General features: G+C 37.3%; 1 protein-coding gene and 1 pseudogene across 29 annotated transcripts in view; both read left to right on the top strand.

Moving 5' to 3' along the window:
- pHCl-1 (pH-sensitive chloride channel 1) overlaps positions 1-13,791 on the top strand; it is a 1,184,550-nt gene that overhangs the window by 153,507 nt on the left and 1,017,252 nt on the right. The window lies entirely within an intron of this gene.
- On the top strand, positions 3,412-4,300 carry LOC148935573 (uncharacterized; annotated as a pseudogene).

Below are 13,791 nucleotides of genomic sequence, written 5' to 3'. Positions count from 1 at the left end.
TCCAATCAAGCTCTCGTGAGACGCGCCCGATACATCCAAGGAGAACGTTCGGTAGATCTAATAGATCATCTTCATTGCGACGTCTTTAATCAGGATAAATTTTTAATTAACGGAGTGGAGGTTAGAATGAGACTCGTTCGCTCGAGAGATGCGTTTTGCCTCATGGAAAGCAACTTAACGTCGAAAATACGCATTCTAGATGCTAGTTTACTCATAAGAAGAGCAGAAATAAGCCCCGCAGTGTTACTCGAACACTGCGAGAATGCTGAGTAAAACAACCGCCAAGTATCCTCTGACGCGAGTCGAGGTTAAAACATTCACGATTCACGCCGGAGTGGTAGGAGAATCGATTGATAACGCGATACTCGGGCAACTTCCGAAACGAGTAATAGTCGGATTCGTCGATAACAAAGCGTTTAACGGCGACAGAAAGTTAAATCCATTTAATTTCAAAAATTACGGCATAAATTTCTTCTCGCTATATGCCGATGGCGTGCAAATTCCGAGTAGACCGCTGCAACCGAATTTCTCAAAAGACCATCCGCTCTATGTCGAGGCTTATAACACCCTCTTCTCAGGAACAGGCATCCATTTTCTAAACGAGGGTAATTCTATAAGCAGAGAAGATTATGCCAAAGGTTTCACGCTTTTCGCTTTCGATCTCACTCCCGATCTATCGGCAAATTGCGCTGGACATTGGAATCTTGTCAGACATGGAAGTTTACGATTAGAGGTGCGATTTGAAAAAGCTATTACCTCAACGATTAATTGTATAGTTACGCAGAATTCGATAACGTGTTAGAGATCGATTCCTCGCGTCAAATTATCGTTGATTTTAGCGGATGAGACATACTCGAATTTCCCCCTCCCACCGTTATCTATTTTTCATTTCTATTTCTTCGAAAGCTTAACAAAAAGTAGCCGCAGTTTTGCTTTAGACGCGAACGTCGTCACTTCGTGCAAAATAAATTGAAAGTATATTCTACGCATCATGGATATAGTTATCGATATACAAGATTTCCGCGATGCTGAGGGAAAGTTTATGCCGAAGGAAGTAGCGGTTGTTGCCATTAACGAAGCATTCATAAGTCACTGTATTATGATATCCATTTGTCGAATTATCCGAAAAATACAGACGAGAAAACAACTGGCTCTCTCGAAACTTCCATGGGATCGAGTGGTTTGACGGAACAGTCAATTCCAAACATTTCATGGCGGAACTATGTGAAATTGCACGGCAAGCGCGTTACATATACACCAGAGGTCGAGAGAAGATACATTATTTGGAAAATACACTCGCAAGAAACGTATATAATCTAGAAGGAATCTCTCCTGTTTTCAGAAACCTGTCGGAAGGCGAAGAGCATGAATTGCGCTGCGGTCATCACGGGTTTCAGCGAAATTCCGACAAATTTCATTGCGCGTTACGCAATGCATGCAAATTGAGATACTGGATGCAATCTCAAGAAGGGAACTGCTACATAAGCAGCGCTAATTCTTTTACCATTGAAAGTTCCGATGACAGTGATACAGAAAGCGAGGTTTTTACAATAAAACGAAATTTTCCGAATCTCGTTACGTGGAGAAATAAGAGATTAGAAAAAGAACAGGCGAGGTGCGAACAAATAAAAGCCGAGAAAGAAGATTTATCGAAACTCAAGTGTGAAAAAAAGGAAACTTCTACCCTACAATCCTCGCAAGAGGATAAAAATATAACGATACCGACGAGCCAAAAAACAAGTCAAACATCATTCCACACCGCGGAAGATGAATTCACTCGAAATCTTACGAGCGTTGCATCATCTCAGTATCGAACATGCGGGTGTGTATCCTGCCGACAGAATCCCGAGGGTGTGGACGAAGTCGACGGCCATCGTCGCGAACACTGATAATCACGATCGTCCTGGACAACACTGGGTTGCTTTCTACCTAGACAAGCACGGAGAAGGCACGTATTTCGATAGCTACGGACTACCACCCCTGGATTCCAGATTCAATCTACGACTTCGACGAAACTCTACTACACATAAATGGAACATCACGCGATTACAGGGCACATTTTCTCAGACCTGTGGACAATATTGCTGCGTATTTCTTTATTATTTGTCTCGCAGTTATAAGCTTAAACAATTTCTCAAAATATTCAGCGAAGATTACGAAGATAATGATAAACTAATCGTACAATTATTTCGTAAAATCTTTCTTCATGGAAAAAAGAAATGTGAAAAATCTCATGTAACGTGCTGTCATATACAAACTTGTACTTTTAAGAACAATTAAACATTAAAGAAACACTATTATGGTATAATTTGTATAATGATATAACAATAAATCTAATTTTTGTAACATAAATTCTTTGTCCATTTTACTTCCTTTCCCACCGATTTAAAACCAATTTTACCCACATAATTCCAAGCTAGAAATATCTAATCGTTTTTTAAATATTTTTCGTTTGTTTACCATAGAATTAAGGAACATAACCTCGCCAGTGTATAACTCCAAATGTTAGAAAAATCTAGAGTTTACATCTAGAAAATTTTTTCAATCCGCGTGTTTGTCTTAGAATAAAAGCTTCGTATAACTCCGAATTCGACGTCATCGACGTCAGAAATATATAGTGCGAACCTGTCCGTTCTCGTTTTCCTCCTCCCAAATACCGTATGACCTGGTAAATAATAGTTATTACACACCGAAAATCGCATGTCTTCAAAACCTATATCCACTCGTAACCTATATTTCCCCCATACAAAAAATGTCAAACGAGTCGAGAAATTTATCTAAATTCACCGACTATGAGACGCCGAGAAATCTTTCGCCTTAAGAAAAACGTGATTCTTCATATCCCGTATACAACCAGTAAATTCCACAAAAAATCGGTTTTCTTCTCTTCGCTCCATCCCACGTGAACAAAAAATCGCATTCCATTCTCGACAAGTATATTCCTTTTACAGACCCGCCATATTTCTTTTCGCAGTGGCCATTTTGTTTTCGGACTCCGATCGGTCCCAGACGTTTTCTCACCCTTCCCCTACCTCGTCTAGCATTTCGACAACCAATCACACACATGGGGCACTATGGGTAGAGCCAATCACGCGTCTGGCAGCTACGGAGCCAACCAATCAGAACGCTCCCACTAATTACTTAATTATCATCTCCCATCCCCACCGACCAATCAGAACGCTCCATTTCCACGTAACTGCCAATTTTTGGCCACGCCCCTGGCGCCAGTGGGAAGGTGGTGGGGGTTTGTTTTGACGCGCCATAGTGCCCCACTTACTACTACTATCGTGTAATGATAGGCTATCGCTCTTATTTATTATATTACACGAAGCTAATGATATGTTTTGGAATGGAAGAAAATTTGTTCAGACCCCAATAAATGTTATTGTAAAAGCATCAAAACTTGATAAAATGACAGCAGGTATATACAGATTTCAATTGTTTCTTTTATAATTATTTTAGCAATCTATTAAAATTTAATGTTATTAATTTAAATTGTTGTTTCGTACAGATCATTTTAAATCTTGGTTACAAGTTTTCTTTCCAAATGTTGATGCTGATAACGTTCTTCTTATTAATTCTTGGAATGGACATTGTCCCGATGTTGTTTCTGATTTAACACCAGCAAAATAACGCATTAATACAATAATTCCAAAAGGTACTACAAGGAAAATGCAATCATTAAATGTTTATTAATTTCGGATTTGGAAACAATTTTGCTAAAAAGTTTTCGGACACCGTTTTATTATTGGAAAGTGATATAAATTTACATCAACGAAACAATATAATAAAATTACAATCTTTGATATATAATCAGTTATCATTTCCTCGATATCACAATTTATTTAAATATTCGTTTAAAAGTAGATATATGAAAGACCAGAAGAATTTAAAAATCTAGTAAAATTTAGTTTTGAAGAAATTTCAACAACATGATGTTATCGAAAATTGCAACAATATAGCTGTAGTAAAATGTTCTTGGTGTAAAAGATCATTATGTTTAAAGCATTTTTTGTCGAATATTGTTATTGTAATATAATGAATGATATAATATGAATATAATGATATAATATAAATTATATATTAACAAAATGATTACATTATTAAGTTAATATAGGAATTAATGTATAAAGATAATGTAAAAAAATAAAAGCGTAAGCAAACAAAAATAATTTTAAACTTAAGATATCATAATAATATAAAGAATGAATGAAGAAGTGAATATTTTTATATATGTAATTATATTATATGTTTTATATATATAATTAAACAAAACGAATAAAATTTATTATTACTATTATTATTATTATTATTATTATTATTATTTGTAATACATAATGCAGAAAAGCAAAAACATTTTTAAGCAAATAAAAATGATTTTAAACTTAAGGTACTATAATGATAAAATATATGAAGAAGTGAATGTTTCTATGTATAATTTTTATGTATAATTGAAAAAAAAATAATGAAAATTGTTCTTCTTCTTCTTCTTTGTCCAGCACTACAGCCCGGTGTGAGCCTTCCTCAACAATCTGACTCCAGATTTCTCTATCCTCTACTTTGCTCCACTATCTACCTATTCCTATCCTCCTTAAGTCCTCCTTCACATTTTGGAACCATCCGGAGTCTCCCTCGCCTGCTAGCTCCAAAGATCCTTCCATTTAAAATATTCTTGGGAATTCTCCCATCTTCCATTCGTTGCACATGTCCCATGCCAATCGTCGCAACTTGATGAATCTCACAATATCTTCCTGCTGCAATATGTTATCGCTTTCAACATTGTTTCTTATCCTCCAAACATTTGTTTCCTTCCGCGCCATAAATTCTTCTAATTATTTTCCTCTCAAATCTCGCTATCCTTTCTTCTTCCCTTTACGTTATTGTTCAGATTTCTGGCCCATAAGTTACTATCAGTCTGATAAGGATTTTATAGATTTTCATTTTTATGGTCTTAGATGATTCCAAGATCAGTGATGATTTCAAGAATTGACTATTTACATTATAACCGTTTTAGAATGCTTAGTTTTGGGGTGTGTTCTTTGCACGTTAGAATTGATGAATGTTAAGAGTCACGTGAGCGAGAGAGAGCGAGTGGAGGCGGCTGCGTGTTGCCTGATGCGTATGCGTAGCTGAGGTCTGGTTGGCTGCGAGCTGGCGTTGTTGAATGACTGTGTGCCTTGTGGAGTGTCGAGCGAAGCAACTTCGACCAGCAGTGTGGTAGGCCAACGATACAAAATTTTGTGCAACCAAGGCGAACAAGCAGCCGATTATGAAAAGTGATGGCGTAAGCTTAGTCTAAGCAAAGCGGGAAGGAAAAGAAGGGGAAGCACGTGCAATGATTTGAGGTGAAGGTCGCGTGCACGCTCCAATAAATTTGATTAGATCATGTGTGCTATTAACAATGCCATGTATTCAGTGTATTTCTATGTACAAGTGTGTTTGTGTATGTGTAACTATATACAGGAGTGTTCATACATCTGAGTCCTGCGAGTGTACTGTGTGGGTGCGCCGTAATCCGTAGTCTCGGCGCGAGCGGCGGCTAGTTCTCGGAGCCGTTGTCATCTCCGCTCCTTGGCGCCCGCGCCGCTGCGTCTCGGATGCGCAGTGAAGAATTTCGGTCGCTCTTCGTCGGTTGGTCCTCCCTTGGTTTGCGAATTCGCGTCGCTGAAGAATCGCCGAGTGTCCCTTCGAGGCGCCGTGAACGGGACCGAACTCTATTTCGTGCAGCCGCCAGACGATTAGCGGACCGCGGGATCGCTCTGGTCCTGAGGTCACCGGCCCAATGAGGAGCGAGAGGGTGCGCTCCGGCGTCGGCGGGCACTCGAGAGCCGTGTGATCCCTCTCCGGCGAATCTTCCGGCCAAAAAGATGGTCGCTGCGGGCTGCTCTCAGGCGAGGACGCCGAGCCGAAGAGCTCTTCAAGGCGTCTCCTGGGGCTGGATACTTGGCGCTTCCGCCTGCCAGACCGTAGCGATGTAGTCTGATTAGTGCCCTTCGATTCTGGCGGTCGGATGTGTTGTTGTTTAAGTTCGGCGCCGTGGACCGCGCGGCGATTGCGGCAGCAAGAAGTTCGCCTGTACACAGGCGAATAGTGCGGCGCTTACGGCCGTGAGGGAACCTCCGGGACAAAATGGTGATGCCGCGGCGTTAACGGCCGCCGAGAATAGCGCGGCGTTCACTGCCGCGGGGGGGGGGGGGGGACGCCCGGAAACGAGCGGTTAGCGCAGCATTGACTGCTGCGGAGAGGGTCGCTCGGAAACGGGCGGTTGGCGTAGCGTTGACTGCTACGGAGTCCCACGGCGTTAAAGCGGCATTGACGGCTGCTGAGAGATGATTCTGGGACAGAGTTTACTGCTGCGAAGGTTGGCTTTGGTCGAGGCGCTTCTCTACTGAGTAGACTCTGGCGATTGTGGCGAAGAACGGTGCTGAGTGCCGCTCTTTATATTTCCGCGACGGAATAAGTTGAACGTGAGAAGATAGTCTCGCGCTTCGCTGCCACGTGGCGGGCCCGCGAATCGTTATCATGTCTGGGCCATGTGCTATTGCCGTGGTATGGTAGTAACCGCCACAACATAATAAGCTTTGTTAATTATCCTTTGATTAATTTCTTCATCTATTTTCAGAATTTTCAGAATATTCCATCCAAGTACATCAAGTTACTCACCTCTTTAAAGATATATTAATTTATTGTTAGATTTTGTTTCATTTATTTATAGAAAGAGATATTTTTATGAATTTTGTTTTCTTTTGATTTATATGCAGATCAAATTTATTAGCTTGTTTCTCCAGCATGTCGAAGATTTCTGTGAGAGCCTTTCTATTCCTAGCGATTAAAACTATGTCATCAACATATGCCAGAAGCTGATTAGATTTGTGTATGATGGTGCCTTGCGGATTTATTTCTTTTATGGCACTGTGGCAATACCAGGTTAAAGAAGGTGACTAATAGTACATCTCCTTCCTTTACACCTGCCGTCAGCTATATGCTTCTGTTAATTTTTCTGGCAATGCATACCTTGCTTTGTGATCGATGCAAAGACGTCGAAATAAATTTTATTAATTTGTTCGGGATCGTGGATTTCCCTAATTCCTTAAATAGCTGTTTCCATTTTATGCTATCGAAGGCTTGTTGAAAATCTACAAAGATCAGGTACAAGTTAATATTATGTTCATAATATTTTTTTAAAGTTTGTCTCATCATGTGAAGATTTGATCCATTGTACCCCTTCCTGATCGGAAGCCGCATTGATAATCACTTATGATTTTCTTGTTCAATCTTACTTGAATGATACTCGAAAATACTTTATATGCCACATTTAAAAGGGTGATTATTACAAGGGGAACACCAGGTGACTGGTCGGGATATTTGGATGCGTTTTACGGGCTGTTCTTGAACGAAAAAAAAACGATACGTGTCCGGCCGTTCTTGCCAATAGCCCATAGTTTCGAAGAAATTGATTTTTAAAAAATGAGTTTAGTCAGTCGATATACGAGCGGGATATATATTTATATGTTTAATCATCGCTATTAAGCAAGAGCAGCGGTAGCACAGGCGATAAGGCGTTGGCTTTGTACGATGTAGAGCGTGTGTTCAAATCCTGTCGCGTATATATATTTTCTTTTTTTATTAAAAATTAGTTCGTATTTGTAATTATTTATTATTTGTAATTATTTTGTTATTGTAGATGTTTAAAAAAATTATTTATTTAAATTTATTTATATCTGTATATTTTTTGTAAATAAAGTTTTTAGGTAATTATTGTAATAATTTGAAAAATCTCTATAAAGAAATATTAATATCTTTATAAATTTAATTTTAATTTAATGTTATTAATTTTTATTACTTTCCATTTTTCCATTACTATTCTCTCATCATTCAGCATAGTACCGTTTTTATCGCGTATGGTATTTCGATCTCGCTGTATCCTTTTTTCATAATTTTCACTGCATGGTAAAATTTTTTATTTTTGTTTGCTTTATTGAGTTGTTTTATAACTTTGTTGTTCAGATATTCTTTCGGTTTTTTTCTTATTATTTTGTTCGCTTTTCTTCTACTTGCTTTGTATTTTTCGTAAATTTTTCTTATGCTTCACTGTAGGATTCGTTGTCTCTGTTTTTCTCGTGTATTGCTATTTTACACTTCTCGTCGAATCATTCTGCTCTTCGGTTTCTCGCTTCGCCCATCTTGTTCTCTACCGCGTTCAGGATTGATTTCTTTATTTTATCCTAATGATCCTGTATTGGATCGTCCTACTCAAGCCGGCATTATTTAAATTTATTTCTATTTTCTTGTGATATTCTGTGAGTTGATTCCTATTTTTAAGAGTTTCTATGTTTCATTTTCTTTTTCTAATACTCAGAGCGGTTTTTGTCATGGATAGTTTTTTCCTTAAAATCACCCGTAATGATATCAAGTAATGATCCGAATCGCAATTTGGACTTCTTGCAGTTCTGATGTCTAATATTATTGAAGAAAATCTTCTGTTTACCAATACACTTTTCTATTTGATTGTAGGCTTCTGATTCCTAGTATTTTCCACATATGCTTATGTATATCCTTGTAGTCAAAACATGTTTATCAAAACACTTTTTATTATCATATCGTTGGTAACAGCGAAACTTTCTAGTAGTATTCCATTATCACTTGTTTCGTTTTGTAGAGAGTGTTTTCCGGCTACGGATTCCAGGTATCTTCTTTTCCTATTTTCGCATTAAAGTCATCTATTACTATTAGGAAATACTATTTGGGGACTTTGCTGCATTCATGTTTAAGCTTGTCATAGTTGCTTTTGTAATTTATCTTCCATTGGTGCAGAAGCTGATATAATGGATTACGGAATTTTCCCTTTAAAGCTATTTTAGACTTTTTTCTCCCATTCAAAGCTAATAACACTTTTCCTTATTTTTCCATTAATTATAAAGCCAGTTCCATATTGTCTCGTTTTTCTCTCTGGATCGCTGTAGTATAGTGTAAAAGGTTCCCATAGAGACAAAAGTCTCAATTCAGATTTGCTTGGGAAAATATTTTAAAGAATTTCCGGTTTTCGTTGCGGTAATTAGTAACGATTGTATTTTGGGAGTAGATTTTCTTAAAGATCTAGATCTAAAATTAGAAGACATTTCCGAGTCGGTATTTAATTTCCCAGAATCGAACATAGAGTTGCAGAATGTCAAAGAGTAGAGAGTATCTTGGATTAAGAAAAGAAGCAGGAACAGCGAAAGTCATCCGAAAAGGAAGAATCTGTAGGAACATCTGTCTGAACATTTCGACATTCTGCGCTGGATCCTGCTTGAAGAAGAGAAGACTGCCTTACTCTCGGTTTTTTTGAACCAGGGTTTTCCCGAGAGGCTCAGGGCAAATGCTGAGGCAGGGACTTGAGGAGTGCTGAGGCACGCAGAGTCCCTAGAAGTCATTCTCCCTTCTTGTCCAAAGATGAAGAAGAATGGTTCGAAGAGAAGAGGCAAACATCGTCCTCGGGAAGGAGAAGAAGATCAGTTTTTTCCCTTCAGAAAAAAGAAACTCGCAAGTCTCCAAAAGAAAAGAGAAGCTTGCAAGATTTTTCTCCAAAAGAAGAGCCACAGGTCTTGAGAGAGAGAGAGAGAGAGAGAGAAAGAAAGAGAGAGAGAGAGAGAGAGAGAGAGAGAGAGAGAGAGAGAGAGAGAGAGACAGACAGAAATTTAGGAAGAAAAAGCCCTGGAGTCGACGGCGAGAAGACTGGCCACCTTCCCAGAGGTCGTCGGATGGGAAACTTTCTGTGTTTTAGAACCAGGAAGACGAAGCCCGGTAATCTGCAGCAGCAGCTCAGGGTAGGGCAGGAAAACGTTCTGGAAATCTGGTGTCCTACGGATTGCAGATAAGGAAGAGAGTCCTTTGAAATCAAAAGAAGAAACGCTAAACAAGGATTGTTGGGATGACAATTCAGAAGAGGGAGAGCAGTATTATGTCCCGCGCCGTCTTCTGCGACCGAGTGGAATCGAGCCGCCGTTTGGAGTAAAAGCGAAACGCTCTCCGGGGCAAGTTGTTTTATTTACGGGAGATATGGCACGGTGACTCGTGGCGTACGGACGTGTGTCCGCCCAATTGTTGTTGTACTTTAATTTGAATAAAGCCTACGTGTTTTATTAAACGATGTTGTTCATTGCCGAGCGCAGCTTCCTAGCGAATCGAGGGTGGGTGCGATAAGTGAGAGCGTCAGTGTCCGTTGCGAACGTGATAACAGTATTATCAAAAAACAAACTGAATGAATATCCATTAATGCCGTTGCATTGATGATAATTGTCAATCTGCTACGTTCAATATAGTTTGACTGATGATCAATAATGACAATTATGTTTCTTTAATATGTCAGTATTATGAAAAGTAGCCTCATCTCGCTACAGAATAAATAATTTGATATATTTAGATTGTTATTGCAGCGATTTGTTGCAATGTTCATTCAGTATTAAAGTAATAGTCGCTTCCTGAAATCCTCCATTAATACCTGAATATATTTAAAAATAAGTGATATGAACACTTGGCAGATTTTAAATATCTGCTGGCAATGAATTTTAAAATTAAATACAATTAATTCACTTTTTCCTACATTGATATACGATTTATAATAAATCATGATTAAAACACTGATAAAACAAGTATTTATTTCATTATCATAATCATTAATTTTTTTTTCATTTCCGGAGAAAATTTCTTTTTCAATTCTTAATTCAACTATGAATTATACTAGAATTTAAGTGTATGTTATTCAGGAAATCGCATGATACAATATTGGTCTTATGCAGTTGCGATGATTCCATAAGAATAAAAGTGGATCAACAATTTCGGTAGCTGTGTAATGAAGTATTTTGAACAATTTTCAATTTTACAGCAGAAAAAATTAAAAAAAATATTAAAAAAATATTTATTTATTTCAAAACAGAAAACAGAGATTCAAGAATATACATGTATATAATGAAGGTCGTTCGATAAGTCAGGTAAAAAGCAATAAAATCACCTATTTTCCGGAAAATTCTTTTTCACTTTTCAACGTTATCTCCTTGGAGCTTTACTTAATCCAGCAGTGTTCCAATTTTTTTATCCTTTCGGAAAAGTAGAAAGTCTCGAGGCCTTCAAAATACGTATTCACAGCGATGACCTCCTCATCGAACGAAAATTTCTTTTCCCCGAGCCAGATCTTGAGGTTTGAGAATAAAAAGAAGTCACAAGGGGCCAAATCAGGAGAATAGAATGGATGGGGCAGCAATTCGAATCTTAATTCATGCAATTTTGCCATTGCGACTGTGGAGGTGTGAGCCGGAACATCATGGTGAAAGATAACTTTTTTGCGCGCCAATCTCGGCCGTTTCGTATGCAGCTCTTCGTACAAACGATTCAGAAGTATAGAATAATATGCTCCTGTGACTGTTTGACCCTGTAAGTAGTCAATGAAGATGATTCCTTGAGAATCCCAAAAAACAGTGGCTATTATCTTCCCGGCCGACAAAACAGTCTTCATTTTCTTCGGCGCACATTCACCAGGCGCTGTTCACTGCTTCGACTGCTGTTTTGACTCGGGTATATAATGTTGAATCCAAGTCTCGTCTACGGTCACGAATCGACACCAAAAATCTTGTGGATTGCGCTTAAACATTGATAAACACTGCTGCGAAATGTCTTTTCGCATGCGTTTTTGATCGATGATCAGCAATCGCGGCACCCATCGTGCACGAAACTTTTTCATTTCTAATTCTTTGTGCAGGATATTATGCACCCTATCTACTGAGATGACTACAATCTCAGCTATGTCACGCATCTTCATTCGGTGATTTTCCACTATACAATGGATTTTTTTCATTTCTGACGTAGTGACTTCAACTGGACATCCGGGGACGCTTCATCTTCGGTTGATATCCTCTTTTGAATTCATTAATCCAAAAATAAACAATCTTCAACGTTGGTGCCCGTGAACTTCGTCCAATTCGGCTTTAATCTGTGCAGCCGTCCACTTCTTTAAATAAAAATGTTTAATCACTGCACTGGAATTCGTCTTTCTCCATTTTTACAACTGCTGCCATGTTCACTTCCAACGTCTGCTACATGTAAACTAAGCGTTGCTTTTGGCTGAAAAACTTGCTATGAGACAGTTTGAATAGTGTTACTTTCTGGCCATATACTACACAGTTTATTGTGGCATTATCTCGCAAAAATTTACCTGACTTATCGAACGACCCTCGTATGTACATTGTAATATATATAATATATTGTAATATATGTACTATATTGTAATATATGTAATATATTGTAATATATATATACAGGATGTTTCAAAATTCCCCCGCATTTGGAGTACATTACGTCAGACGTCGGCAAAACGCTGAAATTGGGCACGGGCGCCCGCGAGTGCCCGTCTGTTGTGCACATCTCAGGAGCGTATCTAATATTTTTTGTACTTTGGGATAAAATTTCGCATTTTACAGTTACAAAAATAGCGTTGCATGTATATATGAACGATAGTACAGTCTTAAATTACTAGTACTCGAATCTTTGTAATATCATAAAATTTTTTTATAACAGTTTAGCTAAACCGTTTAAAGATGAAATATACAAAAATATGTTGTAATATATAGGACTCAAAATGCATAAGTTCTTATAAATTCAATTTATATTTAGTTAATTTTTTTATTAGTCAAATAAAGAAATGTGCCCTAGCATGTTTTAATTATCCTAATAATAAGCATTCGTTAGGAAAATTTTGGAAAGCATAGAAAAATTTTAATTAAAATGCTTATTTTTATTTTTAAATATTATAAATAGTCAAAATTTGTGCTTTAGCATATAATTTATTAAAAATTGTGTAATACAATTATTACATTTAAATATGTTTAATAAAAATTTAAATATAACAAAAAAATAAAACAATAATATAAACAATAACAATGTATTAAAATATAAACTTATAATACAATCATAAAATTATGAATACATATATCACGTTTAACAGAAATTAGCGCTTTAAAATTATATTTTTAAATCCAGAAAAATAGTTCTTTTTTCGCGAAGAAAACTTCCAACAATTTCAAAATAAATATCTGCTAAACATCAATCTGTTAAACGCTCAAAATAAAAGAAAACAGTAACTAAGCAACGGTATAATCAAATTTTGCTCTTGTCTAGAACAGTCAGACACATTTATGACCTTATAATTTAACGTTTGTGATAATCAAAGTAATAATAATAAATATAATGAGTATAGTAATCAGTATGTATAATGAGTATATTCGGTTCTATTCAGATGAACAATTATTTTCTATTATGAAATTAAATAAATCGCGATTACGCGAACAGTTAACAGATTCACATTTGAATGCAATAAAATATTCGTTTAAGTTGTGCCAAAACAATAACACCTAATATATTGTATATAATATCGAAAAGCTATGAATCAAATATTAATTAAATGTTATAAAAATTGTTTATTTAATATTGTTGTAAGAAATGTTTATTTAAAATATAGATAATTATTATTTTATGCTAATATAATTTTATTCTGGATCTGAATTTGTGCGACACAATATTTTTTGACTCCTTGAACAACGCGTTCAACGAACAGATGTTCCTGCTATTCCCTCTCTTTCCTTTAATGCGCCTAGCGGCCTAACGCTAGCCCTAGCGCGCTCAACTGTTGCCCGCGGGCATTGGGCGTCCGCGAGCAGTGCCCACTTGCCGATCCCTGCATTACGTGATTCTTTATGCTAAAAAAAAAAACAACTTTTTCCTTTAGCAAAATTGCGTTTGACAAATAGTTTTTACAGTGGA

This window comes from Pogonomyrmex barbatus, unplaced genomic scaffold (genome assembly GCF_055798465.1).
Source record: "Pogonomyrmex barbatus isolate J1 unplaced genomic scaffold, ASM5579846v1 scaffold4, whole genome shotgun sequence".
NCBI classification, from domain to species: domain Eukaryota; kingdom Metazoa; phylum Arthropoda; class Insecta; order Hymenoptera; family Formicidae; genus Pogonomyrmex; species Pogonomyrmex barbatus.
Note: the sequence above shows the minus strand (reverse complement) of the source record. Positions and strands in the feature narration are given on the sequence as shown.